The sequence below is a fragment of the Lathamus discolor genome, chromosome 4, assembly GCF_037157495.1.
Source record: "Lathamus discolor isolate bLatDis1 chromosome 4, bLatDis1.hap1, whole genome shotgun sequence".
In the NCBI taxonomy this organism is placed as follows: domain Eukaryota; kingdom Metazoa; phylum Chordata; class Aves; order Psittaciformes; family Psittacidae; genus Lathamus; species Lathamus discolor.
Window position 1 is genome coordinate 3,604,335 of NC_088887.1, and position 27,149 is coordinate 3,631,483.

Sequence of the window (27,149 nt, forward strand, 5' to 3'; positions counted from 1 at the left end):
AGAGTACAGTCTGAATCCCGCTCTGCATATTCATGCCAGTAGTTGTATTGGTTTCAGCATCATTTTTTTTTTTAGGAAGAGAAGATGTATCTTATTTAATGATTCCTGCTCCATGTTCTTTGAAAGTTTGGGAGAAAAAAACAAGGAATTGTGACATAATTGCAGTACATCATTCTGCTGTCACCCTACTTGTGACTGATCTTTACATGTTTATTATTCATATTTACGGACTGGAAATTTTAGATCACTTTTTACGTAGTTGGTAGAAAAGAAAGCATGGGAAATCACGCTTATCTTGTTTTGCATGCAGCTTGAGAAGAGAATCCTCTGGCATTTGTTACCATCATATAATAGATAATTGTTAAAAAACCCCAAACGATTAAAAATAAAACCCAAACCAAGCAACCCAACCAAAACCCAACCACAACATGTTCCATACAAGACCAAAGTTAGTAAATTGCAAGCAAAATTGAAAAGGCTGGTTGGGAAATAAAGATACTGTCTTTGATTGTGACAGTTTTCTAGGTCCCCGAGTTTCTTCCAAAGCAGCTGATTTGTTTGAGAGCTGCCTGTGCTCAGCACCTTGAACTTTTGGGCACGTACTTGAGCTGCTGAGTATACTCTGAAGTGCTTTGAAAATCTGGTGTGAGTTACTTTGTTTTTCCTTAGTGGTCGCTCTCATGATCATTTGAACAAGGCAAGCTGATCATCTCAGTAATGGAAACTGGTTTGTAAGTATTAGAGAAGGATAACATTCCCTGCTTCTGAAATGGTTTGTGCTGGGAAGGCTAGAGCGTGTGTGACTGAGGTTATTAGAGCTTTTCCATCAACCAAAATTGGGTTAGAATGCAAAAATTCAAGTGAAAATTAGGAAAATACCTCCTTTCTTATATTTCAAAAGCCTGAAAGTAGTTTCTCACATTAGACTATATTACTGCCAACCCATGGTGGTGGCAGTTTCCCTGGCCTCATTTGTTCTGGTTTCAGTAGTTGGCTGATGTGTTGCACTCTAAAAACTTTTTGGCCTTTTTTTTTTGTGGGATATCATGGACATGGTGACTGCAGAAGAGTCACTACTAAAGCATTTGGATATCCCTTGTGACTAGATGACAGTAAGGAGAACTTGTGCGGAGTCACGTTTTGCCTGTGAGTAAGGTGTACTCAAGGAAACTGCATCAAGAATCAGTTATTCACCTCACTATGAACTGATTTATATGGAAGACGTTTTCAGGATTAGTAAGTATTTCCATGAGTGGTGGAAATAATGAGGTTTGTTTTCCTGTGGCTTTGTGTCTTGTGGTTAATTGCATCCTGTGACTGAAGGGGTTTTGCATTAGGTCCTTAGTGCCAGTGGGTTTCCTGGTGTCATGCTTCAGCTGGGCACATGGAGAGTTTCTCTTCCTGTACATGTGTCTCATTTTCACACCGCTGAAGAATATTAAGACAGCTGAGATGTCAAAAAAAACAACCCTTAAAACTGGCCAAAAAATATAAAACAACCTAATTTTAGTTTTCTTCTAATACTGATTGACATCTTAGACTGTATACATTTTTTTGTCTGAGGCACCAAACTTGTCTTGTCAGCTTCTGAGTGATACTGTATCCAAAGTATGTCACCAAATGGTTGTGAAAATGAGTTTCAAAGTAAAACAAATGCTATCAAACAATTGGTATAAGACAAAGGGTTGAAACTGAAAGGTATCTTTATAAAATAAAAAATGAAGTCCTTTTTCGTCAAAATGAAAACAGGCATGAGATGCTATTACATCCTTTCTTTTTTTCTACTCGTTAGCACTGGAATTTCCTTAGTCCTTCTTAAAACAATGCATTCCATTAAAACCAAGATTTATCTATGTTTTGCCTCAGCTCTGCTTTCCTTACAACTTCATATATTTCCTAGTGTCACCCTGCCTTTCACGACTTGTGTATCAGGTCTGAAATGCAAGCAGACTGTTTTGGCGACTGAAAGTCAAACGAACCACTTGGGATTTTGGTTTTGTGAATCATCGACTTTGTTTCGTCTTTCTTACACTGAATGGCTGATTGAGAAAGTAGTATTTTTTGCTAATATACTCTGGTTTTTCTCCCCACTACGATACTTGCTTTGGAGTGCACTTGAAAGCGTATTTGTTTCATTTTATTCTCCTTTTTTAATGATAATGAGATGGTATTAAAAAAAAGAGTCCACTTTTACTATAGCTTTTTCAAGTTCTTCCTTTCACCTCCTATTTTTTATGATCAAGCATGTGCTGTTTCTCTTTTAGACTTTTCTTTCTTCCTACCAGAATAAAACTGCTTGAATTTATTTTTGTTACAGTGAAGTAAATGATTTTGCCTTGGAAAGGGACATTTCAAGATTTCTGCCTCTTCTGAACTAGAATCTCTTCACTCGCACTCAGAGCCTTGAATCAGGATGCAGGGGTGGTTTCTTCAGTGTGTGGGTGCTGCTTTTACAAGACATCTGAACATGATGAAAAATACATTAATTTGTACTGTATTTATCCCCCGTCTGATAGGTATTACATTATACAGCTATGAGATATACCAGATGATTATTTTAATTATATGAATATTGTTAAACGGATGGCAGCATTGTTTAGTACTGCTTTCTGAATGTAATGTGAACGTTTTCTTGCTGACTTCATATGCGAGTAGTGAAGGGTAGAATATAGTTTTGGTGTACTTTGGCTGGCTTTGGCTGTTTCATCTGCGTACTGTCTTCAGCAGCTTGCATTAAGCATGCATTTAAAATGGAAGTTTAAATAAAAAGAAATAGGTGGAGTTGACTGAACAGATGGGGAAAATGATTCGGGGGAAAGAAAAACTAATTGAGATCATCATGCATATTATCTTTATGCCTGTCTTTTGTTATGAATTGTTACCAGAAAGAAATGCCTTTTTAAAATGTGGAGCCCTGTGATATTCTTTAGATGCGTTGTTTTGATCACTGCAGTCTATAACGCACTCGTTTGAAAAATGCAGTATGATCATAATGGCATTGTGTTTTGGTACCTTTTCAAAACAGCTTTTAACTTGACCTAAAGTAAAAAGTGTGCTAATTTCCATTCTGTGTTCATCATTAAGGAAAGGGGAAAGCCTTTTTCTCCTCTTTCTTTTGAAGCAAGCATTTTACCATATTCGAATTATGAGATTTTTATATATATATATATACATACATACATATATGTATATATAAAGTAACAATAAAAAAGCTAGAGGTGCAATAAGTGCAGTGGCCTTGTACCATTTTTTATAATGCAAAATACAGGCCACCCCCCTCTATTTCATTAGCCTCATCGGTCATGTTACTTACTGGTAATAGATTGCTGAAAGGTGGGTATTGGTTTTCTGTGGTTTCAAAAACAAACAAAAAAAGGGGGGGGGGGGGGAAGTTTTGGCTTTTATTCCAAGAGCTAAATAAAGACCTTATTTAGACTTGGCATTGCAGCTTCCAATTTTTGTCTAACTTTTCAAGCTTAGAAACGACATCCTTCTCCTCATGGGCAGACTTTTATTTCTGTCAGCATAAATGCAGGCCATTGGTGAGAAGTTCTCTCAAATGACCTTATCGCCAGAAGATCTTTTTTCCTTAGTAAAGAAACGCTTGCTTTATAATTTGATTAATCTTCTTTTATGCTGAATTTATTTGCGTAAACCAGAATCTAGGACAGGGTAAATACGGTAACTGTCATGAAATGCAACGTTATTTATCACAGGGGCACACTGCAGTTTTAAGACTGTTTTCATAACATCAGGACTACAAGAAAAGTAACTACAGTCTCCAGTTAAAAATGCCCATACCCGTTTTCGCCTGATAGATTTGCTGTGGATGTGGGTTATTTTTTTGTGGTCTAACTAGTTTTGGTAGGTAATTTATTCTGGAGAATAATTTATTCTATTATTTTGGTAGGTAATTTATTCTGGTAATTTTCTGGTAGAAATTACCTACCTATTCTGGTAGGTAATTTATTCTGGTCTAACTAGTTTTGGTAGGTAATTTATTCTGGGATTTCAGAAATCCCCAGATTTCTGAAAATACCCAGTGTGAAATGATTGTCGGTGTAGAACAGTATTGAAATTGTTCTTTTAAACGGCACTGGAAAGCAGGCGTGTAAGTGCACCGACAGCTGCTGGCTCCTACGCTGAAGCAGTGAGTCCGAGGGTGCCGAAGGATCTAGGCAGGAGGTTCAAGCCCCGTTGCTTGATTCACATCCCCCAACCTCTCCAGGTTTGTGCAAACAGCCCGAGGACTCTGTTGCAGTTTCCTAACTTGGCACACTTTAACCTCTCCAGAGTCATGTTCCAGGCTTTCCCGGTAGCCTTTGGAAACCGTGAGCAGCAACAGCAGCCGGGGAGCAGGAGGCGTGAGGTGTCCGGAGGTGCGCGGGTGTCTGGCCCGACGGACGGCAGGGCCAGCGCTTTACCTTCCCCGGCCCGGCTCGCCGCTGAGGTTGTGGCCGATGCGGGCTTGGTCCTGCGGCTGGAGGGCAGGTGAGCAGCCGCGGGGAAGGCCTGTGCGGGAGCTCCCTCCTTTCCTCCTTCCCTCTCGGGGCCTGGGGGCCGGTGCCGACCAGACGGCGCAGCGATCCTGCCCAGCTCTGGCCGCTACACCGGCCCCTCTCAGCGTGACCCCGGTGGGTTCCGGCCCGTTTCCCAGCTGTGGGGCCGCCGCAAAATACGCGGCAGGTTTCCCCGGGGGCGAGGGCGGCCGTCGGGGAAGGGCAGGCACTGCGGTCCCAGCACCGGAGTGTGTATTGGAGGAGGAGGAGTACCGCGTCTAAGCCTTCCCCTCACAGCCCGGCCTGGCCGCCGTGGGCAAGCAAAGCCCCTGGGGCGGCGGTGGGATTCCGCTGGGTTTCCTCCCTTGCCAGGGGGCCACGGGCTGCCTCGGGGTGTGGGGTGGGTAGGGCAGTGTTTCAGGTAACACTTTGCGCTCCTATTAGCAGTAGTTTTGGTATTATTCGAGAGCGAGGAGGAGGCGCGGGTCCAAGCGCAGCACGGCGGTCTCGTCTAGCTCGGAGCGAAACACCGCAGCTCCCCGTCCCGTCCCGTCCCGTCCCGTCCCGTCCCGTCCCGTCCCGTCCCGACGGCCGGAGCGGCGCGGGCGGCTCGGCAGGTGGCGCTGTTCCTTCAGCGCGGCCCCCGCTGTGCGGGGCCGAGCCGGGCCAGGCTGGGCTGCGCCTCTGCCAGCCTCGCTCGCCCTGGGGCATCGGGGGATGTGGGCTATGGGCAACACCTTTTGGCTCCCGCATGACTGGGCTTGCCAAGTCCTTTTAGGCGTGCCGCCAGCGCCAGAGCATAGCAAGTAGCTGTATTGCAGGTCTTCGTATGCTTTGAGTAGGTGTTACGGTGAAATGAGTGTTTCCTACTTGGGTTCTGCTTTTAATCAGCGGCTGAGCTCTGTGAAGGATATGCAGGGGTTAAGGGCTCCTTGCACTGTGTATAGATACTATCTTATACATAATATGGTGATGAAATCTGTGAGTTTTACTCGGTGACATTTGGTCCTTGCATCTGTGTGTTAGTTTTCCCTGCCTAACTGCTGTTCCTCGATGTCTCTCAGACTGGAACTTCATTTCCAGCTGTTGGATTTGCAGAGGCCCCAAAGGATAATTAAGACATGCAGAATGATTGCTAGTTGTCTGTTAGCACAAGTACATATGGATGAGTGCTGCGCTGCTATGCGGTTTGTGTGCTGTTACGTTTAGACAAGTAGGGGCAGTCAACACCATCCCTCCTCAAGTGCCTGACAATTGATTTTACTTAGACTCCAGGGAAAAAGATTGAATCACTTTATGTTCTTATTTTTAAACCAAATTAAAACCTAACCCAAAGTGAATCTTTTAAATTGACAGGACAGTTGCTGTTTATGGTTGCTGAAGTTTAATTTCTAAATTGGATGTCAACATTCACATATAGTACTCTTGGCACAGAAAAGCTGTGGAATCGTAGGAATTAGTATCCTTCATCAGTTGTTAATCTTAGAACATTAGAGGTAGATTTTGACCACCAGTTCTTTAATTCTAAATGCCTGTTTAGACTTCATTGACAATGACAAAAAAATGTGGTGAATTAACTTCTTTCAAGTTCTGATGTTGCCCAAAAATGATGATTGATGGGAGGGGTTGATGATGCTAATGTTGGTTATGGATCAGGCTGCAGAAAGGCATAAATCTGAATCCAGTTTTCACTTGGAATCTTTTTAGAGTTTGATACTGAAATGTGCCTCTGTTTCAGGGGTGTAGATTGTCAGAGAAATAATAAAATGGTGCTTAAAACAGTTTCCAGGAGGTCATTGAGTCCATCCAATTGCTAGACTATTGCTAACATCGTATCAGGTCAGCAGCAGTGGTTTTGGATAATGAAGTCAAGGAAGCACCAGAAGATGGAGATACCACAGCCTCTCCAGGCAGCCTGTTCCCATTCTGCACAGCCTTCTTGTGGACAGAATTCTGCCTGATATCTAATCTGAATGTCTCAAGACACAGTTTGTGGCTGTTTTCTCTTCTTACACCAGCTGCTTCTACTGAGGAGAGGTTGGCTGTGTTAAGTCCCTTTCAAGTCGTTGCAGTCTGTTATTAAATCATTCCTTAGCCTTTTCTTTTTATAAGAATGAACATCCTCTGCTTCCTTACATATTGTGCTTTTGTCCTCTAGCTGTCTTGGTATGAGCAATCTTGTTAGGTATGATGCCATGATTATTGCCATACTAGCTTCCTTAGCTGGGAGAGATGAACATGTGGAAAACCTCTACTAGAATGGCAGAAAAAGCCAAGGCTGGGATGAAATAAGAATATAACCTGCTTCATCTGGGAAAATGATCAAGTGCTTTTGTATAGAAACAGTTCCCAAGCCATAGTATATTTTATTTTACATTGCTTTTACCACCCAGGGTTTTGACGTGTAGAAGCTAAATGGGTTCTGGAGGAGTTGCTGAAAAGAGAAGATAACAGCGTACTATGGCTTACTTCTCCATGGCTCTAAAAAAGAGAAGTCCGATCCGACACTATTTTTGTTATCCAAAAGACATGGGAGACATGGAGACATGTTTGTCTAGAATCTAAATGTTTTCAAGGCCTTTTCCAAACTCAAGAGCTTTTTCCACGATAGTGGAAAATCTTAAGCTCGTGTTTTCTGCCTGAAGGGGGTATTTGATTTATTTAAGGTGCGGTAGCAGGAGTCCTGTTTGGATTTGAGTGAGTTTTACTTGTTTTGATTTTTTTAAAGGCAAGCGGGTTACCTGAGGTTGGATAGGGCATAAAAAAAGAAGGGTAAGGAAGCAATGGCAGCTGAAGATGAGAACTCAGTAGTATTTGGCTTCTGCAGGAGGGAGAGAGATTAGGTTAACTCCTAGCTTCCCTGTTACTTTGGGTCATTCCTTCATATTGCAGAGATGGATCCAATGACATTCGGGCCTGTTGTCTGTTCAAAAGTCTGCCTCTGGGAACCTCTGTGTAAATATTTACCAGAAGCTCAAACAAACAGGAATCTCGCTTTTACACTCTCCATTTGATGTTAAGGCACAGTTAAAATCCCAACCAGAACTTCAGAAGTTAATTTTCTTCCTGGCCGTGTAGTTTGATACATAACGTGTAATGCATTCCATCAGACTTATGGGACATGTAACCCGGCAAATCAAACATCGCTACTGGAACTTGAGCATTTATGTTCCTTGATACCCTTGTGTTACCTGTTTAACTTTCACTAATATGTTTGTGTCACTTTATTAATAAACATAATATATCCATGATGGTGATTTAATTTTGCTCTAAAACCTGGTAATAAATGTTTGAACTGTAGAGCATTTATGTAGAAGTGCTTTAGCCTGAAGAAATGTTTGGAGGGAAAGCGGAGCCACGCTTCCTTCTCCTGATGGCACTGTAATTCAGCAGCATATATTCAGAAGTAAATGGTTTTCGGATTAGAACATTCTCTTAAAATGAAAACATCCAGAGGGGTGAATGTTAATAAGGTTGGTAGAAAAAGTATTATGTGGATGAAGGACAGGAGTGGCAAAGTAAGGCACAAAATAAGTGTGCAGCCTAGGTGGAAACTTTCCTATGTGACTGAATTGCCAGGGTGGTAGGACTCCTGAATTATTACTCTCTTGTAGAATGGGAATTAATTGGAGGTATCTCCAATGTATTCTTGTGACTAACAGAGGTATTCACTTTACAACACAGAGGATAGGATTTGATGGACAGACAACAGTTACCAAATCTTGGAGCAAACCACTTACTGAATGTCAGTACTGTCATATCTCCAATTTACACAGTGTTTTAAGAGAAGGCTATATGCTCTGTCCTGTGCTGTAGATTAAGGACTACCCCACTTTTGAGTTCCAAAACTGAGCGAATGGAGAACACTTTGGAACTACAAAGTAAACGCTAAGAGTTGGTATTCCTAAGATTTTAGGGAAACTAATAGACACAGAATCACAGAATCCCAAGGGTTGGAAGGGACCTAAAAAGATCATCTAGTCCAACCCCCCTGCAAGAGCAGGGTAACCTACAGTACATCACACAGGAACTTGTCCAGGCGGGCCTTGAATATCTCCAGTGTAGGAGACTCCACAACCCCCCTGGGCAACCTGTTCCAGTGCTCTGTCACTCTTACAGTAAAGAAGTTCTTCCTGATGTTAACGTGGAACTTCCTATGTTCCAGTTTACACCCATTGCCCCTTGTCCTATCACTGGATATCACTGAAAAAAGCCTAGCTCCATCATCCTGACACCTACCCTTCACATATTTGTAAACATTGATGAGGTCACCCCTCAGTCTCCTCTTTTGCAAGCTAAAGAGACCCAGCTCCCTCAGCCTCTCCTCATAAGGGAGATGTTCCACTCCCTTAATCATCTTTGTGGCTCTGCGCTGGACTCCTTCAAGCAATTCCCTGTCCTTCTTGAACAGAGGGGCCCAGAACTGGACGCAATATTCCAGATGCGGCCTCACCAAGGCTGAGTAGAGGGGGAGGAGAACCTCTCTTGACCGTGGCATACTACATCTTGAAAATTAAGTTGTTGCATGTGACTGCACTAGTGCAGTGTCTTGATTTAGAAGGTGGAGGGCAGCATTAAACTCATAGAGCTATCTTGGTTAAACCACTATTAATAAAGATGCAAAGAGAAAGGCCTGCAATTTGTATTATATAGGATGCAATGTAGTGGCTTTGAGGACTGAATAAAGAAAATACAGTTTTACTGACTGGAAGTTATGCTTTGATCTGAAGAATGGCAGGTGTCTATATAGAAGGTGTAAAAGAGTAATACTATTTGTTGTTAGTAATATAATCTGTATTAAGTATATGATCTGTGTTATGTCTTCTTAAAAACAAAAAGAATTCAACAGCAGAGTAAAGAATTATCTGAACTGAAGCTATGTCCTTGGCCTCTTGCAATGACTGATGTACCAAAGTTTACAGGATTATGCCTGCCATCCTATTTTATGTTAAATATAAAATGTACATGTAACTGTTTCTGACCTGTTTGGAAGTGAACCTTTTCAAACCATATGCATTTTAAGTGGTGCATGTTGGAGGTGTTTACAAGCACTGGCCAAATGTGATGTAGGTTTGTTTAACCTGGTTTACTTAGTCGAGCTAAAGGCAGCACTGTGACCAAAATGAAACAAGTTTTGGCATGGCCACTTGCAATGTGTTTTATTTAGAAATCAAGTTCATTTAGCAACTAGGGCATTGTTTTTTTTTTTCCTCTTTGGTTACGCCTTGTTTAGAAAAAACTATTTAAATGCAGAGATTCAAATCTCCTATTTGCGTTCTCCTGTAAAACAGCGATTTTGAATTAAAACCTGACAAGGTCTTTTCAGTTTATTTGCCTGTTCGAACTCAGCAAAAGGCACTCATCCAGGAAAGAGCAAGGAAACAGACAAGAAACAGTCTGCTTATAATTTCTGTTCCTTATTTTTTCTATAAAAGTATAGAAGGGGGTGAGTGGATGAGAAAAATAAAACTGCAAGTGGTAGCATTCCATTCAGCTTACCTTTTTACTGCTAAATTCCCCTCAATCACCATAACAGGAAGAACAGGCGAGTCTTCCTGCCCGTGTTTCTTGCCAGTGAATGCTTTGGTCCAGTAGTTTCTTCTTGTTACCTATAATGAGATGCTACCAATTCCATGGAGGATTTTGCTGGATATAGTTCAGTGCCAGGCCCGGAGGCTCCTGAAGCCAGTGCAAGGTAGCAATAGAGTAGGAGTCTTCTCTAGTGCTCTGCTGAATTAACCATGTGTGTTCCCAGAGTTAACCAAGTGTGTTCTGGAAGAACGTAGTTTATATTGCCTTATACCTGAGATGCTCTTGAGCTGATTTGGTGACCTTGTGTCCAAGGCTGAAAGATCCTGTAGAGTGTGTTGTCAGTGCAAGGATGTTCTTCAGCTGAGGTGTCGGTACACATCTCTGGAGCATGTATATACAGATACATATTCCTGTACATGGTATTACTAAAAATTATGATAATATATAAGAAATGGTCATTTTCACCCGTAGAATATTAGAATTGAATCCTGCCATGTTTAGTTTGATCCATTAAGGAAATAGGTTTTAATAATCTTGATAAAAATTCTGTTATTTTCCACCCATCCCTAATAACTTCTGAGGACTGTCTCTCTGCAGCCACATTTGACTGTAGGGAGCCAGGCAGCTTAGGTCTCAAACATACTTCATTCCTGTGTTTCGTGTAAGAAGGACTTAGTTTTCTGTTGAGTAACCTCACTCAAGCTTTAGTTATTAACCATTGCAGTATCTACGTGCAGGACAGCCATTATTAAAGTCCAGTTCAGGAAAAATCATTTAGCTAAAGCTTTGCATTCCTGTAGCTAATATTGTATAAGCGCCAGGTAAAAATCTGTATGAAGCCAGGCTTCCTTACTTCTCACATGCGTAGGAATTACATGATTCTAGCAAGTTTCCTTTGGCTTTGGAGGGCTTCTAAGGTGTGGTATATGAGGTGCAATATCAAGTGATAGATATGACCACACAGAGGATATACACCTCTATTTTACTGCATAAAACCGAAGTATGTGGATAGAATTTAAAAAGCCTTAGAAATACATTTATGTTTGAAAGTTGATGTTTATATTCGTAGCAATTGAAATCCTTCAGAAAATCTCAAGGATGCGATTCAGCATTTGACGGGAGTGCCTTAAGGATATGTGTTCATGCGCACTGTGTTTTCCACTGAAATTCTGCCTCCTGGTAAAAGATTGCATTAACGATATTTGAAAATTGGCAAAAACAGCTATTAAAGATACAGAAGAAAGGGATCTGAGAGTAAAATATTGGAGGTGGGAGTGGGAAGTAAACAACTGCTTCTGAATATCTATACATGACGCACCCATTTTATCTTGGATTTACCAGATGACAGGATCATAGAATCATAGAATAGTTAGGGTTGGAAAGGACCTTAGGATCATCTGGTTCCAAACCCCCTGCCATGGGCAGGGACACCTTGCACTAACCATGTCACTCAAGACTCCATCCAACCTGACCTTGAACACTGCCATGGATGGAGCATTCACAGCATCCTTGGGCAACCCATTCCAGGTAGTCTCTGCTAGGTGGTCTCTGCTTCCTAGCAAGGGACATCGGAATCCTTACTGTAACTGAAATAATGACTTCCCATCTGAATGCTTTTAACAATGTGGAGTAGTTGAAAAAGTTTATGTGGAAAACCAGAAGGATGTAAATGACGTAGGATGATGTATAGGATACCTGGAAGAGTTACCATGGTAAATTTCCTGAACTTAATTCGTAGCAGGAGACACAATCGCTTTTATCCTAGCAAGTCTATCACTTTGGGCAGAGCACTAGGGTTCATAGTGTACTAAAGTTGTTGTTAACCTACCTGTGAACCCATTTTAGGCACAGTTGTGTGTTGAATTTGCGTTGTAACTAACAGTAAAATATAGCTTCATGCAAGTAATGCTCTTGCACTAAACATGACAAAGAGACTAGTTGATGTAGTCTTTTCATTTTCTTTTGTCCACCTCTGTCATCCTAGATGTGAGTAGTGTTTTGTAAATGCGACAAACTGAAACGAATATGAACTGTTACATTTTGGCACTGCATTTTGTGCTAGACATTCAATGGGATAAAGTCATGGCTGAAAAGGACAGAGGTGAAATAAGTGTCTGAAGAGAAATCTTTGGTTCAAAACAATGATAAATGCCTTTGTTGTGAAGAGGGAATGAATACAGAAGTGCAAAAAGCAATCACTGGTGGCTGGTGTGAGCAATATGTATAGTATCCTACGCAAATGTAAAGGTTATGGAATGGTTAATGGCAGTGTTAAAATGATCATAAAGTAAGAATGCCAAAAGGTCAAAATAAATAGTAAAGATGTATTATTGGAGAGAGAATGGGCCAATAAAGAAAAAAAAGAAGAATCTTAGAAATAACCAAGACTAATTTAATTAACATTGAATTTGCATAAAACCAAAATTAAAGAATTATTATATATGGCTTTATAACCATGCAGCCACTGACTCCCACCTGATATAGTAGTTGAACAACAGATGACTGCAAAGTTACATACATTTAATACTGTATTTAACCTTTTCTGTGTATAAACACACACATCCCTATTTCATAGCTTTACAGTACATCTTGTATGAGAGCTGTGTGAGTCTTGCCAATTTTGATTTATAATGAATTTGTTTAATGAATTAATTTTTAGGTGCTTTCAGCCGTAGATTGTTTCAGGAACACCGAAGAGAAAACCCTAAAATAAAGTAATCAATTAAGTGTATACATTGTGAAAATTAATTTCTTTGCCCCAATTGACTCTGACAGAGACAAAAATATGATGTGGTCAGAGCTGTCAAAAGGACGATGTCAGAACATAACACAGAGCTTGCATGTGTAACAAGTAGTACATCAGTCTCTCCAGCCAGGAATTGATTGAATCCAGTTGGCTATGGAAAATTGCTATTTGGGGTGTTTTTAAGACATTTTTAATTTTCTGTCTTGTTTTGTGAATGAGAAGTTTTTTCTGTGGATGCAGGGAATTAACGTGAAACATTCTGTTAATTTAAAAGATATCATGTCTTCCATGCAGGTAGCATCTTTTGTCTGTCAAAAGTCTGTCAAACAGCATCTCCCTTTAGGAAGATGAATTCTGACCTTAGCAGTAGGTCACAAAACTTGGTAAATGTGAATCTAGTTCTCACACTTAGTTAAGCCTTTAAATGTCAGCTTGAGTTCTTCTGGATGCAACTGTGTTTTTGTCTGTCCATTTATCTTTCTACATGTTCCACTTTCCTTACTAAGGTTTCAAACTTCTATGAGCAGGACAATTTTGAGTCAGCTTACATATGTTCTCATGCAAAGGTTTCCAGCTGGAAATATTGAGAAATGTTCTTGCTCCATCAATGTGGCTTATACTTCAGGTAGAAAAAGATGCTAGGAGCAAAGGACTCCATGTTTATGCTAGGAGGCAATAAAGAAGAAGGGGGAGAGTGAGAACTGAGTATGCAGGGAAAGGGTGTGTGCAATTTGCAGACATACAGGCTGCTTTTGTAGGGAATTTGCAAAAGTGGTGCTAAGATTTGGGTTGTGTGGGAGTTCATTCTCAGTGGATTTTCACTTTATTGGGTATGTGTGTTGCATACACGCATGAGAATGACTTACTCCATCATTAAAAGTATTCTTTTAGGATTATAACCTGAGTGAAATCGATTGCATCATGGAGATGTAAGTTCTCTCTTTCATGTCCTTTTCTCTGCTTCTTGTACCTAGTCCCCAAAAACAGAAATGGAGGTGAAGTTTCTGCTCTTGACTTTCTGAAATAAGAGCCTTCATCTGCAAGGGGAGCTTCTATCTCTTTTTTTTTTTTTTTTTACTTTTTCATTTTTTAAGGTTTATTTATTTTTAATACAGTTACCAATTCAGGACTTTGGATTCAATGAGACCATCTGAGTTTGTTCATATATATTAATAGTCCCTTTTCTGTTTGACTCTGATGTGCTGGGTTGGTGAAAGGTCTCTCACAGCTGTGGAATGCTTACTTTATTGTGAGGGTGGGAACACCAGCCGGTGTCATGGTTCAACAGGAGTCTCAGGTGCCAGCACTTTCACAATTTGTTGAATTTCCTTTGAGAACAGGCTTTTTCTTGTTTCCCATTTGTGGTTTGATGGTCGTCTGTGTCAGAAGCTGGAGTCCTGTCCTGTTTGTAAATAGCATTGTTCTAGTAGTGTAAGTGTGAAAGAAAAAGCTGTTCTTCAAGCTGCTGATAGCTGTGACTGGCAGCCAGTACACATAGTCCTGTGAAGTTGGCAGAAGGCAGCTCTACACAGAAGGTTTCAATTTCCAGCTCTGGAAGTACAGGTAAGCTTTAGGGAGCCCATACTCTCTGATTCAGTAATTGGATGAAATCAGTAACAGGGAAATAGAATATTTGTATCATTTACATGACAGTAAATCAGTGTTGGGAAGTATTTTCTGCTCATCAGCTGACCTTTTGGTGCTCAGTGCCATATACCAACGCATTAGCTCTACTTTCCTATTAGGAATTCCCCATTGGAAAATGAGCTGTTACTAATGATTTGAAAACAACAATAATATCCCACCTCCCAAGTCTGTGAGCTTGGTTGTAGCTTGTGGTATTCAGTTAAAAATGATGTGTTGAATTATCTGGATTATATGGCACTAAACACAAAAGTACCTTACAGGTCAAAGGTTTTTATCATTGCAGTCTCCCTTACACATCTTGTCTTTTTGTCATGTAAGCATGTCTATGTTTTGGTTGGGGTTTTTAAAGTGCATATAAACTTAATTTCAACAAGAATCTTCTAAAAGAACATGAAGTGTGCATACTTTTCCATGAGCTGATATTTCTTGCACTGAACATCTAATGCTAAGCAGCGTGCTAGTATATCAAAGTAGCCAAATGCAGTGGATGTAACTTGTACTGGTCTTGCTAAAGGTTGGTATGTGGAACTAGTTTCACTGACCATTCTGTGGACTGACGGCATTGGGTCTTCCAGTGGTGTTTAAGTAAATCTATATATGCATGGAAGTCATTCAATGAGTTTTTTTAGGGCTTCAGCACAGTTTCAATAGCAGCTATAATTGTAGTGTCAGAAGTGAATATGTGTGTGTGCTTTAGGGTTTGGGGCTTTTCAATTGTTTCCTTCTTTGTTGATTTAAATACTCATAGGAAATTCTTTGGGTGCAAACCTGATCTCAATTTGACTGCCTTTTACTGTAGCATTAGTATGCTGCTTTCAGAGGAACAACTCTTACATGCTGTGGTTATATCACTATATAACCAGAATAAATGCTTATTTTACAGTATTAATGAAATCACATTTTCTTCCCAGACAATGACTAAATCTAAGTGGATGAAGGTGGAGTAACAGCTAGAATCATAGCTTTATGAAGTTTTGCTGTATTTATATCTGGCTGATTTTACAGGTTTGGTTATTCTTAGAACTAAGAAACATCTTCCCCCGCACACGTCTGTTGAAGGCGTAGGCATGTGGTTCATTAACATGAAGTAGTGCTGTTTTCTAAGATGGAATTAGTAGTCTGCGTTATTTAGTGATAAAGAGAGGATGTGTCCATTGCATAGGAGCTGTACGTCTCACTAGCATCTTTTCTTTGGCCAAAAAAAAAAAAGAAAAGAAAGAAAGAAAACGCCAGACAGGAGCTGGCAGAAAAAAACCCCAATAAAAATCACATAAAAAAAGTTCGTTTTGAGGGTATGGCAAGGTGACCAAGAAAGTAATTTTTTATGAGGAAGTAGTTTTCTGTTTCCTGACTGTGGTTTATGCCAGTTGTTGCAGTATTAAATTAGAGTGAAACAAATGGTACAAGAAGTAAAATTACTGAAGTATGGATTCTTCATCTGAGGTCTTAAGCTTTGATTTGTGATTTTTGCTCTATTATTGAGCATGTCTCAAAAATATGGAGAGTCTTGATATTTGGAGACCAATAACTCATGTAACTGTTGTTGCTTTACTCCATGGACTCAGTGTTCAGATTTTCTGTAATGTCATTTTCAGCAGAAGCTCTTTAATTTTCTCTTAACATATATTGGCACATTGTAAACTACAAGATAAAGGTTTATTGTGGTGGTGTTTGCAAATAGCAAAGTGCATACCAGTGAAGAGCTTCAGGTAGGCTGTAACGAATAAACCACTGTTTAAGAATGCTTCCTTAGGATCTTTAACTCGGTTTAGTAGGGTATTGGATGTTTAGTTGCGGAAACTTCTTTCATGACCTCTATCCTTAGGCCTCTCCAGTGATCTGTCAAAAGTGTAACTTGTAGCAAAATGCACGTGTTTTGAGTTTCTGTGACCAACTGTGATCATTAGTCTGCATTATATGCAGTCTACCATGGGGGTTTGCACAAGGTGGGATAGTGTGGTACCTGGAGCCTGGGACCTGGGGACATGAAAACTGAATTGCAAAATTCAGAAGACATTACATGACATTAGTAGGTGTAAGCTTAGCTGGAACTGACCCAAGGCAGAGTTTCACTTCAGCAAAACACAAGTATTTGATGGGATTATCCTAGCAAAAGGCTGAAAAGTAACAAAAATCAAACATTTGGTGGGTGAGTGGGTTCGTGTCATGGTTTAAGCAAGAGCAACAACTTTGAAAGCCAATAAATCAGCGTTGTGACAAGTGACTATTAATCCAAAAAAATAAATGCTTATCACAAATAGAATTAGACATACTCTGGTCAGATCTGTTGTTATCTCAACCCTTCGTGCCCCATGTTGGGCACCAAAAGTAACTGTCATGGTTTAAGCCCAGCCACGTAGTCTCTCTCTCACTTCCCCATTTCCTTCCCCACCCTTCCAGGTAACTGCCCCCAGTTTCTATGCTGGGCATGATGTTCTGTGGTATGGAATAGCTCTTTGGTCAGTTTGGGTCAGGTGTCCTGTCTCTGCTTCCTCCTGGCTTCCCCTCCTCCCTGGCAGAGCATGAGGCTCACAAAGTCCTTGGTCAGAGTAAACATCACTGAGCAGCAACTAAAACCATCGGTGTTGTCAGCGCTGTTCCCAGGCTGAGAGTCAAAACCACAGCACTGCACCAGGTACTGAGAAGGAGAAAAATGACTGCTGCTGCTGAACCCAGGACAGTTCATTTTAAGAAATAATGGCGTTTTGTTAAGGAGGGTCAAGTATTGCTGTCCATTTTTTAAATAGTGTTATATAGCACTCTTGGTTCCTCAAAAACAACCCGTACTGAATTTCGTTTTAATTTATGGCATGGGATCTGTGTGTCATGCACACGATATGCTTATGGCTGATATGTTTATCAGCTGTCCCAATGACACATCCCATTTTTTGAGTTCTAGCATTTTAATTATAGTAGTTGGCTTAAAATGGTGTCGTGTCCTTTATGACTTGGAGCTTGAGACTAAAATAATGTTCTTAAATTTGCATGACACAGATCTTGCTTAAGTGTAAAGAACAAATATGAATCTCCATAGAATATTTTATAACTCGTGTTTCAATCGCATCCATAGCTGTTACATTTTATATCATGTGAAAAAATGTATGGACAATATATTACGTGGGAGGACTGCAGTGTGATAAGAGAGCGCAGGATATTAAAAGAGATTATATGTCCGAAAGAGGAGAGATTTACTGTACTCGGGAACTGCAGCATGGATGTGGAAAAATGAGAATGGAAAAATAACTTGCAGATAAAACAGAAAAAAAAAACCCCAAAACAATTGAAGGTCAAACATTGACAGATTTTGCATTTGGGTGATAGATGGGGCTTTGTCACTTTCTCTTGTATCCTCCTGCTCTCTGCACTTACTGCACAGTGGTCGCAAGTGCCAAGGTCAACATCCCTAGTCCTCTCCTAAGGCAGCCTGTATTTACGTTTGTGCCTGTGGCCATGGTAAATAGAGGCAGCAGTGCGATGCGGAATTGGAATAGAGGGTTTTCCAGGCTTTTCCGGAAAGCTGAATCACAGGCTGTTGTATGGTCATGAAATAAACCAGCCGTCCAGTTACTGTATTTTCCTTTGGATGGGGAGGGAGAGGACAGTCTTTTTCTTTCTCAACATCAGCCAGCCTTTTTCACTCTGAATTAGACATATTTCACCATGTGTAACTGACACCATAGTTCACAGCATCCCTGAATTTGTTCCAGAGTTTGTCATAAATACCTGATACACTTCATTGTGCTGTTGTTTATAGCCTGTTGAGCAAACGCGACGAACAGGATTTTATCTTTTTTCTATAGATATTATTTTACTCAAAGCAGATGTTTTGTGGCAAATAAGTTGAGGGTGTAGCACTGAAGAGACATGGAAAAAAAGCTGCTTGAGAGCAGAGTTGTCTGGAATAAAAAATGGAGGCATGTGGAGATAAAATAATTTAATGGTATCGGTGTCATTGCAGTTAAGAAAATGAACGTGTTTAGTTTGGGGAAATTTTCTGGGAGAAATTCATTTAAAGTGCCAGTGAGGCTATAGTTGAGTTCATAATATAATTTATCATATTAATTTGCTTTAGGGCAAGATTTTGCTCGTTCCTAAACAATATCTGTGTGTAACAAAATCATAGAATCATAGAGTAGTTAGGGTTGGAAAGGACCTCAAGATCATCTAGTTCCAACCCCCCTGCCATGGACGGGGACACCTCACACTAAACCATCCCACCCAAGGCTTCGTCCAACCTGGCCTTGAACACTGCCAGGGATGGAGCATTCACAACCTCCCTGGGCAACCCATTCCAGTGCCTCACCACCCTAACAGGAAAGAATTTCCTCTTTATATCCAATCTAAACTTCCCCTGTTTAAGTTTGAACCCGTTACCCCTTGTCCTGTCACTACAGTAATGAGGATGTAAAAATTGTAGGTAATTCTAGTACTGAAAATGAGCACTGAGAGGACTGTAAGAAACAGCTTTAGACTGAAAAGCAACAAGTGGATCAGAAACAGGACCTTTTTGAGAGACCAGTACAAAGGCTCCACCACCACCACCCTCGCCTCACTCATTTTCCTTTTGGCTTGGAGTTTTCAGAGGTTTGTGATTATGAGAAATGTGTTTGGTAAGTACAGAAGAGCAGGCAACACTGTGCCTTACCTTGGCGATTCTAACCAGTGTGCTGCCAGAGGAGCGGTGTGAGACGTTGTAGGGTAGAACACTTTTTGCTCTTGGATCAATACGGATTTCACCTGTTCTCCTGTTACCCAATACATAAGAGAAAGCTGTAAGTAGAGAAGAGTTAAAATAACTGAGGCTGTAACTGGATACTTGTGGACTCCCACCCCAGGAGGAAAGACTGCAAACAACCATCAAAATCATTCCTCTAAGAACTGATCACTAATGGTTCCACCTTAGCCATAGAGCTACTGCTGCAATATGTGTAAGATCAGTGGAAATTTTATTAGTATCTACATTTTCAGTAGTCTTCCTTAATTTATTTAAATCTTAGTATATTGTGTTTAGAAGAAGCAAATAGGCCTGTAAGAATTGTGGAGGTGCTTTTTATGGTATTAGACTGTTTTCTGGCTTTTTCATACGTCCAGGAATTTTTAGCATGTAACTGCAAGAAAAAAGTGATCTTGCTGTTCCTGTTCTGGTTAGCAATCAACGTGGTAATGTGCTGAAATAAGCTATTTGTTACAGCCTAACTCAGGCTATTTATTCCTAGTTCTTTGAAGGAATGCAGGTGGTCTCACTGCTTGGCTTTCTTCTCAGTACTTTTCTCATTTCAGACCTCCTAAGCAGGTATTGCACAAAGAAGCAAAATAAATCCAGCTAAACTGGGAAAGTAAAACACTTGAAAGCGCATCTTTTTATCCCCTAGATAAGCAGATTGGATCCCTGAAGTACATATTCTTACATGTTATTCAGCCTAATTTTAACATTCCAGCTAATGGGCTTCCTCTGGGAGATCTTTTTTCCAGCCTGCTTTATATCTCTCACTATTATGAACTATTTGCTGATAATCAGTCTCCTGTTTCATAATGGGATTTTTTTTAATGAGTACTTTTTGAGTTTAACCCTGGTGAATCTTATGAAAGTAGTGATTTCTATTTCTTTATTCTTTAAATAACTGCTATATGACCATTTAGGTTTTTCTGTGTTTAGCAAAAATCCGTAGTTCTCTAACTGCTATTTCCCTTTCTGTTTTTTCTTTGGATTCTCTGCCATTGCTGTTCCCTTTCTGTTGCTAATAGTAGGAAGCGAACTCACTGGTCAGTGTCCTAGTGTTGAACTGATGGGAGCATATGTATCATTTGAAGGAGTCTAAGATGATCAGCATTGAAGAGAAGGTCAAATGACTGTAAGAATGGGAATGTGCAAATTAACAGTGGTTGCGGAAGGACTTCCCAGATGAAGCCAGGTTATCATGTAAAGTGTTTGAACAGTAATAGTTGTCTTCGAAAGTAATAGTTTATTAATGTTTCATTGATTGCTTGCCTTCAATTTGTACGCAAAGCTGAAGTTAGACTGAACGGTGGTAAATTAGAGACATGGAGATAGTGAAAGAGGGAAATGATTTTGATTTATACAGTAAAAAGGAATGCTAGGTACTGTTTATCATCTGAAGGGAAAAGAACTGTTTCATATTTTAATGTCATTGAAAGAAATTCCTCCTTGTACAGGGGACATAAGAAACTTTCAAGTTTGGGCTTTGACAACTTGGTTATCTCTATCCCAGCATACTTGAATTAGGGAATAATAGGGAATTTCATGAATGTTTTTTTGTAAGCATTTTCAAGTAATATGCACTATGACCTTAACTCTGCCATTAAAAAAATATGCTTCCCTATGGAAAAGAAGAGTAGGCCAAATTAACATTTAAACATCTGATATCAACAGATGAGAGAGATCCGATTGAACATGTAATTCAATTTATGATCTCTACTTGAGATCCAGTTGAACTTGTAATTCATTTTATGAAAATTGTGGTTTTTGATTTGGTTTTGCCACTTAAAAATCACAGTGTGACAAAGAGAAAATGAAGGTAGTTCCTTCTAAAACCCTTTCATTAATTTGTATTGATTGAGTGATTAGAATGCAGATAGCTCTCAGTTACATTCCAGCAGGTTCAAAAAACAATGCTAATTCTTCTGTTGTGTAACTTAGACACTAGTTTCTGTCTGTCTGTATCAATGGTAAATTTCGTGTGTAGTGGCAGCAAGGAAAAACGGTGATTACTGGTATTTATATTGTCAGTTCAAGTTGTTGTGAAAACTTCAGTTTTATGATAAAGCTTTCAAGTAGCTTATGATAAAAAGAATCTGCTTTAAGGAGCATTTAGCAGCCTATGCCTTGCTTTGAAGGTGTGTGTGTGTGTGATAGAAACCAGCTGAAGGATGCACTTATGCCTTTGTTTTCTCCTTTTGGAAAATAAAAGTGGGAAAAGGACGCTTGAATCCCAAAACTTAGTCCACCATGGTTGCATTAATCCAGTCTTGAGGGACCTGGAGATATGTTTGTTGCGGTTTAAGCCCAGGATGTAAATCAGAATCATGCAGTCCTCTCACTCACTCTCCCCCATTTCTTCCCCCCCCCACCCCGCTCCCTGCTGAACCCAGGACACTCTTCTACAGATTGTAAAGCACTTCCTAATTCTTTGTAATAAACATAAGTAGATAGGTAAATAATAGACTTCCATAATAGTAAATGACCCACAACTATACTCAACACAGAACTGAGATCGGACATTAGTGCCGTCTCTTTCAGCCACAGGAAATTTGTTACTAGAGATGATCCTAGGAATTGGGCCATGACACGGGCAAGATGGCAAAATTAGTAAATGAAAGATCCCAATCATTATTTATTTTCTGATGTGAAATGTTTTGATAATCGTATCTGCAATGTCAAACAGGTTGTATAAACTGCACATACAAGAGACTTCAGTTGCATGGCAGCCACAGAGATAACCCTATAGAGGAGGTGGATTTACATTCTTCCCTTTTCTGTATTCATTCTTGGCATTCCTTTCAGTTTACTTTTTCTGTGGTTTAGAAATTGGCAGTTTGCTCCTTAGTTTGCTCCATACAGTTCAGTGGGAGTTGCCCAAAATGATGTGGTGCAAAGGCATCCAATGTGCAGCTCTGTTTCCAGCCCAGGTGGAGATGCCAGAGCATCTCAGAAGAATTGCACTGAAAACTTGGGGTTTTTCCCTTCTGTTAGCAAAGTTTCGTAAGCACCAGTTTGAAACACACTGCTTTGTCTTCTGTCAGAGGCCTGTTGATGATGCACAATTGTGTGTCAGCTTTAGAACTGAGCAGACCAAGTGAACCTCACCCTTTAGTATTTTAGGAATAATTGATTTCAATAGAAGAGCTATTTGTAGTTAATGTTTTATGGAGCTATGCAGAAGACAGCTTGAACGCATGCTTTCCTGTGTGTGTTATTTTATTAATAATATCTTACATTTTGGTACTGGATGTACCTTTTTTGGAAAATTTCTTTCTGCTTTGGTGTTTTTTTGTTGTCTTGCACAAGGAAGGTACATAAAAATATCCTTACTTTAAGCAACCTCAGAACCCAGCTGGACTGGTTCCTGCATGTCTTGCACTGCTTACTGAACAGTGGAGTATTTATCATCCCTGGGAGGTCTGATGTTTGTGTATCCGTACCTGAATGGAGGAGTTCATAGATGCTTTTCCCTGAGTAAGCAATGCTTGTAATTTATGCATTGCCAGCTCTAGCTACTATTATGTATCTTCTGTTGTTTGTGAAAGTGAAACACCTGTAGTGTACTCCCAAACTGGAGTCGTGGTTAGGAACTATCAGTGGAACATGCTCTTAGTTTTCAGTATGATACATGTTTCTTCTCATGGAAGCGTTCAGAGTGGGTTTTCTTTCTTTCAGCTGTTCTTACTTTGAATCTGTAATTTTAACAGCTTAAATCAGAGCAACATAGAAGGTAGATTCATTACAATGAATGAACTACGGCTCTAGTTCTTCCCAACATTCTACACCTGTATGACTCATCTCTTTGGATCCGATTGGAATTAGCAAGTTTGCTGTCTGTAAAAATTAAACAGATACTTCCAGATCTGCAGTAACAAGTATTAATCAATTCTTGGCTTTATTGTTGTTGTTTGAAATGTCAGTGTTATGAAAGTTCTCTCCTTTTCTCCATGCGGAGTTAGATAATAGAGAAAGTTCTAGGGACCGAAACAGCTTTAGTTTTTGAAATATCATCATTTCCTTTGAGGTCGAGGAGGAGGAATTGTACTTTTCTAAGAAGCTTGTGCTATGGTCTTGCAGTGAGGTTGCATGTGCTGACCTTGTCTCTGACATTTTTCTTGTTAGCAAACTTGCTGTCGGGCTATGTGTTGTGGTTTAAGCCCAGTCAGCCATGCAGCTCACTCGCTCCTCCGCTTCCTCCCCCTGCTCCCAGAGGGATGGGGAGGAGAATGGAAAGAATGTAACTCCAACGGGTTGAGATAAGAGCAGTCCAGTAACTAAGGTACAGCACAAATCACTGCTGCTACCACCGATAATAATGATAAGGGAAATAACAAGGGAAGAGAATACAACCGCTCACCACCCGCTGACCGATACCCAGCCCGACCCAGCAGTGGTCTCGCCCTTCTGGGTAACAGCCCCAGTTCTACATCCTGGGCATGACGTGCTGTGGTATGGAATACCTCTTTGGCTAGTTTGGGTCAGGTGTCCTGTCTCTGCTTCCTCCCGGCTTCCCCTCCTCCCTGGCAGAGCATGAGGCTCACAAAGTCCTTGGTCAGAGTAAACATCACTGAGCAGCAACTAAAACCATCGGTGTTATCAGCGCTGTTCCCAGGCTGAGAGTCAAAACCACAGCACTGCACCAGCTACTGAGAAGGAGAAAAATGTCTGCTGCTGCTGAACCCAGGACACAGAAATACAAAAGCAGTGTTAAAAAAGATGGAAAAGAAGGAACCTTTTTGGCATTTTATTAGAAATGTTTAAAGCATCCGAAAACTGCTAATGGGAAGGTTAAATGTTGCCATTGTATTAAGAAAGAAAAGTGATCTTGAACTAATTTGAAGCCCACAGTTAGCCTGGATCACAGGTGGCAAGAAAAGTTTTAATGATAGACTGGCCCAGGCCTTGAGGTAAATTATGCGTAATTATTCATAACTGCTATTTTTGGCTTGCTTGCATTTGTCCTAGACCTCTGCCTGAGGAAACAATTTGAAATAATTAGTGTGTGAGTGCACTGACAATGATGAATGAATCAAATGCATCTGGTGCCAAACACGGGTCTTGATAAGAAGCAGATAACTTCGGCAACTGTGGATTTTTTGTTTCTAAACCTCCGCGACTGGGAACAGTTGGTTCTTTTTTTCCTGGGCTGACATGTTCAAGGTAGAAAATTACCCCTCGCTGGGCCGTGATCAAAGTGCAGCTAGGAATTCTAGCATTGCGAACATGAAACAGGTCTGCACACTGTGTGTGCAAATATTCAGGGCAAAGAAAATGAAGGGCATATTAAGGCGGAACGTTTTGAGCACACAGGTCAGAAAAGCCAAAAGTTAATGTTCCAACAGCAAGATGCATTGCTTATCTTACACAGGTTGCAGGCACGTTATACAGAGATATGCAGCAACGTAAATACAGCTGTATGTCATTAGTCAGGGCAAAGCAAAAGCAGAAACAAAAAGATTCTGTTTGGATTCATGCATTATAACTTGGTTAAGAATGCTTCTGGAGGTTTCAGGTGTGTTTGTTGCTTTCTGTGGCTTGAGTGCTCAGTTTCCCATGTATGTGATTAATTCACTTTACATGGTTTTAGATGTGGATGAGTATGAAGCTCTTTAAATTGAAGTGTTTAGTGAAGATGGGAAACAACACATTTCAATTAGCACGACCAGGATAGCTCATTTTTATCTTGTTGGGCTCGTGGAGGAACTCCTAGCACATTTGAATTTGCTCGTAATAAATTGAATAAAACAAGAAGAGGGCACAGAATAGTGTTCAGGTCAGTGACTCCGTAACTTAGCTATGACTGGCAGTCTCTCCATGCAGAGATTGTTTGCCTTATAATTACTACCTTCAAATGATTATACTGGGAGTCAAATTCTCTGAGGCAAATACGGCTGTAAAGAAACATTTTTCAGAGTGACTTGCAAGGTATAAATTTGATAGAAGAGCCGACAGGTTTGGAGCTCAGCTGTTGATCTAGTTTTGTCTCTAGGAGCATCAGGTAAAGTTGTTACAATGAGGATTGAAGTTTTTCAGCCTGTTAACTGGTGACATGTGTTTTATGCGTTTGATTGGATTTGATTTGGATTTATGGATTTGGAGTTTGTCTTCCAGCTTGTTTCAATATGTAGTTAATATTTTCCTGGTAATTTTTCTAATGAGAATCCTAACATTGCCTCAGAAACTTAACACCTCTTTGGGTAGCGCTCACTGCAGGCTTCTAATGTCTTTTGGATGCCTTTGGCAGGACATGGATGTAAAGGAGTTTTTGAACCTATCTAAGCAAAATCCCTGTTCCTAAGAGGAGTTCTGCTGCGATCTGTTTGTATGATCAGATATTTTTCTTGTCGACATCTCTCAGGGCCATGTCCAAATCCCTTAAAATCACTGAAAATGTTTGTTTATTTACTTGTTCTTTAATCTCAGTGGTCTCTGGATCTGCTGCTTGGTGTTAATGTGGGAAGAGACCAAGGAAATAAAACAGTGAATGAGTGCATGTTAAGAGTCTTCATTTGGTCAGTTCAGAAACTTTAAGTGAGCCCAAGTATTAAATGCTGGCGTGTTGCATAAGCACCATTCAATCTGTACACTCAGAGGCAAAAAATGTCTGACTAGCATGGGCCATTTTAAGTTATTTTACCTGCCAAAGATCCCAGAAGCAAAGCTCCTCACAGTTCTGAGGCTGCTGGGTAGGATGTCAAATGAATGCCTGCGCAAAGGCTCTGTTGCAGTCAGACTGCTGAGAGCTCTTTTTGTTGTCTTTATTGTGGATTCGGCCTCTCTTCATGACTGGTGAGCTCCTGCGTGTCCAGCATCTGAAGCTCAACTTACTCAAGCGTTGTCTTTCTGCAGCCTGGGCTCTGTGCTGAATGAGTGCCCCAAGATATATCTTGAGTGGATACTGCATATCCGGTGTACCAAATCCAGGGGCATCTTGACCTGTGGCCAGAAGTTCGGGTACAAGTTTTGATTACACTGTAAATTGTCTCTCTCCAGAAGTACCTGAATCCAGACCAGATCTTACTATTCAGCACAATTTCTCACTCTCCTGGAACACACAGGTCCTGTGGGGGAAAAAAGGATGTATAATTGCCTAATTAGGTGGTATCATAATGCGTATGCACAGTGGAGCACAGTTAGATTTCCATGTCTCAAAGAGCATACAATTGATTGACATTTCAGTGGCTCTGTGAAGAGTGAGAGGAAATGATGCTATTTTCTGCATTCCTGTCTTTCCGAGGATCTGGTGGGGATGGTTTCCATCGGTAGGCGTTACAGGCCCTTCAGTAAAGAATTTGTAGCTCTGCAATCAGCCTACCATTTGTATTCAACAGTGTCGGGTTATTTTGACCTACAGGGCAAACCCAGCGTCCTGACTCCTCCCCAAGTCCCATTGCACTTAATGTTCCATGGGAGATGGGATAAGGGCATTGTTTCGTGGTAGGCGACAATGTTAACTGATGGTGCAATGATTTCTAAAGGATGATGACCGGAGCACTAGATGAATGTCTGTTTTCAGACTGGAAGGAGTAAGATAATTAAAAAATAGATTGTGAGCTCTTCTAAGTTGTTCAAGCTGCTTATAATCACCAATCATGTAGGTTTTGACTTTCCTGAAGACCTTGCCACATGTTGCAGAATGCTTCTGCTCACTCAACTGTACTTCCTTAAGTGCAGTGGCTTAAATGCAATGAAGCTCAAACCATTTTGTCAGTGTCACTGAATTATATCTGGACAAATTCAGTAGCTTGTTCTGCAAGCGGCAGAACAAAGCCATTTTATTTTCTCCAGATTGATATACTAACCCTAGGTTGCCCGCATACGTCTTGTGGCTTCTGTCCTTAATAGCAATGCCATTATTCTGTGTCCATTGTAATCTCTTTTAAGGAGTTTCATACTGATTCCTATATGCACTGATTTTCTCACTTTGCACTTGTCATCTTCTTTCACTGCCCCTGAACTCCCATGGGCAACCAGCGGTCTTCTTATGTTGGACCTGTGCTCTTAC

General features: G+C 40.5%; 1 protein-coding gene across 5 annotated transcripts in view; it reads left to right on the forward strand.

The window, feature by feature from the left end:
• Positions 1 to 27,149, forward strand: part of EPHA3 (EPH receptor A3) — a 220,164-nt gene that overhangs the window by 21,000 nt on the left and 172,015 nt on the right. The window contains exon 1 of one of the 5 annotated variants that reach the window (XM_065676025.1): positions 14,154 to 14,340. The exons of the other annotated variants lie outside the window; for them this stretch is intronic. The gene's annotated coding sequence lies outside the window, so the exon portion shown is untranslated. Of the gene's footprint in view, positions 1 to 14,153; positions 14,341 to 27,149 lie in introns of those variants that run through there. 5 annotated transcript variants of the gene reach the window in all.